Genomic DNA, 7,500 nt, shown 5'->3' with positions numbered 1-7,500 from the left:
TTACAATCAAAATCCTTCCATATGACTTATTCCACGAACTTTTTGAAGACCCCTCGTGTATATGTATATATACATACATATATATATATATATATATATATATATATATATATATATACATATACATATACATGCACATATATATACATATATATGCACACACATACATACATACATACATACATACATATATATATATATATATATATACATACACACACACACACACACACACACACATAGATACCATTTGCAACCTTCTCCTCCTTTCGCTCTCAGGTGAGACTCGGGCGGGACCTGACCTGACCTCCTGCCAGGCTGACACGTTCCACAGGTCATAACAGCAGTAGGGTAAGTGCTTTGGCGAAGGTGGTATTACATGCTTTCACTTTTAAGGAATGGAATCTAATGCTCCGTTTGTATGCAAAGGCAAGCGTAAGTTCGGCAAGAGGGCAATAAAAGATAGATAAATTATGAAAAAAAGTATTGAAAGTTCGAACACAAACGTCAATGTAAGAATGACTTTTATTTAAATATAATCGACTTTTTCAGCTGATATACTCTAGATACTTATGCAAAACATGGTGATCCATTTCAAGATATAAACACGCATAGATTAATTTTATATATAGACGACTGGAATTAGAAATGCCAAAAATAAAATAAAAAAATATTCATCTTCAAAGACCACACGTAATGGCGTGGGTGTGTCGGCTCCCTCTGACTCTCTCTTCAAAAGTCTCACTCTTTATATAACCTCGGTCTCCAACGGTGACGGAAACGAAAGGATAAAACTGAGTCAAATCGCACCAAATAGATAGGGATGAATCAATGGGAAGATAGGTGGGTGAAGAAGTCATTAGTGTGTGTAGACTAAGATAAATTGACCTATATATGAATCCTTGGATCTTAAAGTTAGTAAAAATAAAAGGATGGTATTGATTTGATTAGCAGATAATAGATTAGGGATGGACTGTCAAGGAAAGGAAGACAGGGTAGCGTAAACATCCGTCAAATCACGCCATCAAAACAAAAAAATGTGTACTTTGCTTTCCCTTGTTGCCAGGGGAACAAGTGCCTGACTGACCTCTGTCGATCCAAACCCTTTAAGTGGTAATATGGAGAAGGTTTTGAATCTGTGTATGGGTTTGTTCCAACGTGATACTTTCTCATGTTCAACCTAACCATTTAACCCATTCGCCCTATGTGGCAAGAATACATGCCATGCTGTAATACACGTTTATTTATTGTATTTACACATAGATGGCTCTACAAGTTCTTAATCACCAAATAGCCAGTTATTAGAAACTACCTATCTCACCTGTTTACCATTTTCTTTCACTATAAGAAAGGGTCTTTTATATCATTTAATTGTCTAATATATTCTAATGACAAATTAATAATCATAACATCAACAACAATAATAACAATATCGATAGCAATAGTATTTAAATTCCCGCAAATTCAAGGAATGGGGAAATCAGGATCGGTAACTAGGACCTACTGATAGACTCCTTGCCGGGTGAGCACATGTGGAGCCATCTGTATGTAACAAAATTCAGCAAAAAACTACAGGGGACAGAATATAAATCCGTGGCGAATGGGTTAACGAATGACTAAAACTGAGTGCAACATGTAAAGTGTAAAAGTAAATGTTTTGAAGGTACCTAAGATACTAAAACTGCCACATTCAAACCGATAGTAAAAGACCTCTAATGCGGGTACTCTCTCTGGGCGTTTTATTGAGTTACCACGAAGCAACGTCTGCAGATCTCGTGCGTCTACTGAAGGCTTAACAGTGACAAAAATAGCTAAATATCCCATAAGCCTAAAATCAATACAAAAACCTGGTGAAATTACAAAGATATTAAAAATTCCACATGCAAAATATGATTGAGATTTCCTACAAAGAAATATGAACAAACATCAGAGTTAAAAGCACAGAACCAAAAAACAACAACAACAACAAAAAAGAAGTTCCGCTTAAAAGAAAATGTTCAAATGATCTAGCAAAACCCCAAAAACAAAAGCAAACAAGCAAACACACAAACAAACAAACAAAAACCGCTCCCACTCCAATGCACAAGAATGTCAACTGTATCAGGACCTAACATTTTTACATTCCGTGTCTGTGGCCTTTGTTGCTCAATTCGTTGGCGAAATCACACAGATAACGAATAGGAAGACTGAGGACTGGGACGTAGAAATACTCTTTGATCGTCTGGTTGCCTCTGTTGTTTGAAAAAAGGAAAACAAACACACTATAAACAAACAAAAACTAACAATTCAAATAAAGAATGAACGGAATGTATAAAATGCAAAAGCAAGAACAACAGAACAACAACAGCAACAACAACAACAACAAAAACAACAACAGCAACAACAACAACAGCAACAACAACAGCAACAACAACAGCAACAACAACCAAACAACATTCATGGCCATGGAGATAGTACCAAGAATGGAATGAAAATAATAATAGAAACATACAAAGAAAAAGAAGGAAAGAAAGAAAGAAAAAAGACAAGAAAGAAAGAAAAAAGAAAAAAGAAGAAAGAAAGAGAAAGAAAAAAAGAAGAAAGAAAGAAAGACAGAGAAAGAAAAATGACAAGAATGAAAGAAAGAAAGAAAAAAAAGAAAAGAAAGAAAGAAAGAAAGAAAGAGAAAGAAAAATGACAAGAAAGAAAGAAAAAGGACAAGAAAGAAAGAAAAAAAGGCAAGAAAGAAATAAGGAAAGAAACAAGACAAGAATGAAAAAAGAGAGAAAAATAGAAAAAAGAAAAAAAAAAAGAAAAGAAAGGAAAAAGATAGAAAGAAAAGACAAGATGTTTTGAACGGCAGTAGAAATAAAACTTTTAAATAAGTCAAGTAATAATAATAATAGATATCATTATACTTGGTATTATCATTTGATTTTATCATCATTACTACTATTATGATTAATATCATTATCATCATTATGTTTAATCATGATAACATGATGATGATAATGATAATTACAAAAAATAAGGATAATGATTATTATTAATATTGCTAATGTTGATATCATCGTTACTAGTTATCACCAGTATCATTATTACTATTGTTGATATTCTTATAATTGATGATAATATTACTATTATTATCATTACTGTTGTTATTATTATCGTCATCATCATTTTTATTATTGTCACTGCCATTGTCAGTATTATTATTACAATTAGGATTGTTATTGTTATTATCATCATTAGCATTTTCATGATTATTATTACTATTATCATTATCATCATTATTATCATCATTATTATCATTATTATTATTATTATTATTATTATTATTATTATGATTAATAATGATAACAATAATAATAATAATGATATTATTATTATTATAATTTATATCATCATTATTTTTATTTTCATCATCATAGCTATTATAGCAATTTGTCATTATCATTAGTCACCACCATCACCAATCACCACCAATCACTACCAATCACCACAAATCACCACCAATCACCACCCATCACCACCAACCATCACCAATCACCACCCATCACCACAAATCACCACCAATCACCACCAATCACCACCACTATCCCCCCTACCACCATCCTCACCATCCAAACCTCACCATCCTCACCACCATTATGAACACCACAACACCACACCTGGTCCTCTTGTCCTTTAGATAAAACAGCTGTTTAAGAGACATACTTGGACAACACCCAACCACACCTGCTCCGGCCTTCGTCTTCGTCTCCGTCTACGAATTGCTCTTCAAAGAAACTTACAAGATGTGACGTAAGTAGGGTATGGAATTCTTGAGAAAAAAAAAAAAAAATACTTATGATAGGCCAGGTGTTGGAAGAATTCGAGATTGATTCGTCAATTGTTTCTCGTGAAATGAAGATGGAAAGGAGGGAGGGGGGGGAGGGGGGGAGGGGGAGGGAATGTGATAAGTGTGTTTACATTCTTTGTTGTAAATATTGGTTGGCTTGTCTTTACACACCTGTATTGTGTATTTTATTTTATTTGTTTTCTGTCTACGTGTTTGTTATTCTGTTCTGTTTTCTTAGTGGGTGATGGAGAAAAAAAAATATATAGGTTATAATGAAAATATTGTTTTGGGTTTCTCTTAATTATTCTTTATTCATACGTATTTTTGTTTATTTACGTTTCTTTATTCATCAGGTTTCATTGTAGTGGTTTTAACTAGTAATAGATTGGTGTTATCATATATATTGCTATCGTCAATGTCATTGTAAATTCGATTTTCGTTAACATTATTTTTGTTTTTTTTTGCTGTTGTTATCAATGATATCATTTGTATCATTACTATGACCATTATCACCATCACTGTTATTATATTATCATCATATTTTCAGCTCAGGCTTTACTGTATTCCCGACATTATCATAGACAATGAAAACGATAAACAAAATAAAAACAATAATGTATTTATCACCATTATCGTTTTCACGATTACATTTTATTTAAACACCATTTTAACTCTGAACCGTTGCGTAACATCACGCCAAAATAACAATATCATCTTCCAGCTGGTTTGATTCCCTTATCGTGTTGTTTGGCTGCAACAACGACCTTATCTCTATGCTCTGCGTGTTTTGTCGCAGTTTCCCCTGGAGAGAAGAAAAGCCAGAGAGAGAGAGAGAGAGAGAGAGAGAGAGAGAGAGAGAGAGAGAGAGAGAGAGAGAGAGAGAGAGAGAGAGAGAGAGAGAGAGAGAGAGATTTGATAAATTTATTACGACGACAGACAATTTTACAGAGAAGTACAAAAGGTGCATTACCGTGTCTAACAGGGCACGTTGTGAACTATATATACACACATATTTACATGAATATGTAAAGAGCGCGACAGGCAGAGAGAGAGAGAGAGAGAGAGAGAGAGAGAGAGAGAGAGAGAGAGAGAGAGAGAGAGAGAGAGAGAGAGAGAGAGAGAGAGAGAGAGAGAGAGAGAGAGAGAGAGAGACAGACAGACAGGCAATCAGACACAGAGAAATAAGGAGCGTAAAAGCATAACACCATAACTAAGGTAGTTAAATCCTTTACGAGTGCCGCAGTATGGCAAACTTTATCCCTTTCTGAACCTTTCGCTCTCTATTTTCATTTATATTTTTTCGTCGAAGTTCAGAAACGAATGGCTTCATGTCATGTTATATTTCTTAAAATTTCGTTTTGCTGTCGTTATGATTGTCCTTATTACTGTTATTAACAAGAGTTCTATCAGTATCAATATTATTTAAATATTACTATTATAACTGATTTCACTATCATGTTCATTAGATTATCATCATTATCAAACAATATACGTAAGGCACACACTTGCATAAACATTGACTACATGAATACATTTAGAATGAAATTAAAGGAACATCTAAATCTTATAGAAATATTAGAAGTTTTCTAATATTTCGTATAAATTACAGGACAAGCTCAGTGTACAATTGATTTTATGTGTATCTTATATGTATCAGCACTGTAAAACTGCCGCTTATATATATATATATATATATATATATATATATATAAACAAATGTAACCTTTTTAACTGATGGAATAATTTTGAATTTTGAATGTGACTTACACTCGCATACGCACACACACACACACCCAACCCATACACCTCCCTCCACCCCCCCCACTCACCCTCCACACCCCAGTCGCATACATACCCCCACCCACCCCCTCCCACCCCACCTACCCCACACACAATCCAAACACTTAACGAATGACCACATAACAAACACCACTCTCATTACCCGCAACATGCCAAAACTCATGACACTTCTGGATATATCTCACTGTTGGCAGCATCACCATGGCACTAACACGACACCCAATTAGGCCCTTGATGACGTGTGATGCTCGTAAATCTCTTTCATCTCCCGTTCGCAGCATCCAAGGTGATATCCAGGGTGTGACGGCGGACACACCAAAGCGTAGATGCTTATATGGAAGGTCATGCATATGGATATTATAGTCCTGTGTTAATGGCTCCGTTGTGGTGGTGGTGGGGGGGGGGGGGGGTAAAAGGGAATGAAATGGAGGAAGGGCGGTTGTGGTCTGTGCATTGCTGCTGTTTATTATGTTGTTCTCTCTCTCTCTCTCTCTCTCTCTCTCTCTCTCTCTCTCTCTCTCTCTCTCTCTCTCTCTCTCTCTCTCTCTCTCTCTCTCTCTTCTTCGTTGATATTAACATCTTTTTCTTCTTTCTCTTCCTCTTCTTGATTTTTTTCTTGTCCTCCTCCGCTTCCTCCTCTTCTTTTTTTTTCTTTTCTTTTTTCCTCCTCCTCTTCTTCTTTTCTCCTTTTTTTCTTCATTTCTTCTTTATTTGCTCCTTCTTCGTCTTCTTTCTTCTTCCTATTTTTCTTTCCCCCTCTCTTCTGCTTCTCTCTCTTCTTTCTCCTTTTCTTCTTCGTCTTCTTTTTTCTTTCCTCTACCTTTCTTCTTTCTCTTCTTCTTCTTAGTCTTCTTTATTCTTCCTTTTCCTTTTCTACTTCCCTCTCCTTTTCCTCTTCGTCGCCGTCTTTATCATTACCGCCACCACTGCCATCATTATCACACTATCATCATCATCATCATCATCATCATCATCATCATCATCATCATCATCATCATCTTCTTCTTCTTCCTCTTCTTCTTCTTCGTCCAGGACTCTCTTATCCCCTTTCAGCATCCATATTCATATCTATTTGAATATAATCTTGTGTTTTCTTTTATCCCTTACTTCCTCTGTTTCTCTTCGTGCTATATATACCTTGTTTATTAACGTTGTTGTTATTATTATCATTTCTTACTTTTTGGTCTTCAATCTTTTTGTATTCTACTATTTCTTTCTTTCTTATTTTTATTCCTGTTCTTCCTTCTTCCATCTCTTCTACTTCTTCCCTCCCCATCTACCCTCCCCTTCCCTCTTCCTCCCTCCTTACTTTCTCTCCCGTCCCCTCCCCTACCATATCCTCTCCCTCCCTCCCTACTTTCTCTTCCCTCCCCTTCTCTACTTCACCCTCCCTACGCTCCCCCTTTCCCCTCCTTCCCTCCATTTCTATCTCCTTTATTCATTACAGCCCCTCTCCCCTCCACTCCCCCTCACCTCCCTGACCCTCCCCCCCTCCCTCCCTCCCTCCCCCCGCCTCCCTGACCCTACCCACTCCTCAATTTCCATATCTTAAGCAACCCTCACACACACACACACACACACGCACACACACACACACACACACACCTGTTTGGCGGCGTCCCTCCTTGTTCTCCATCGCTACGGAATGCGCTAAGTGTTTCCGGTCACTCGCCGGTGCCCCCTTCGCAGCTTCTCGCGATTTACGTCACGGCGGTGAGCTTGGCAGGGCGGGCGCGACACACACACACACACACACACACACACACACACACACACACACACACACACACACACACACACACACACACACACACACACACACACACACACACACACACACACACACACACACACACACACACACACACACACACACACAC

Source organism: Penaeus chinensis, chromosome 10 (genome assembly GCF_019202785.1).
Source record: "Penaeus chinensis breed Huanghai No. 1 chromosome 10, ASM1920278v2, whole genome shotgun sequence".
In the NCBI taxonomy this organism is placed as follows: Eukaryota; Metazoa; Arthropoda; class Malacostraca; order Decapoda; family Penaeidae; genus Penaeus; species Penaeus chinensis.
This window is presented reverse-complemented; position numbering follows the sequence as displayed.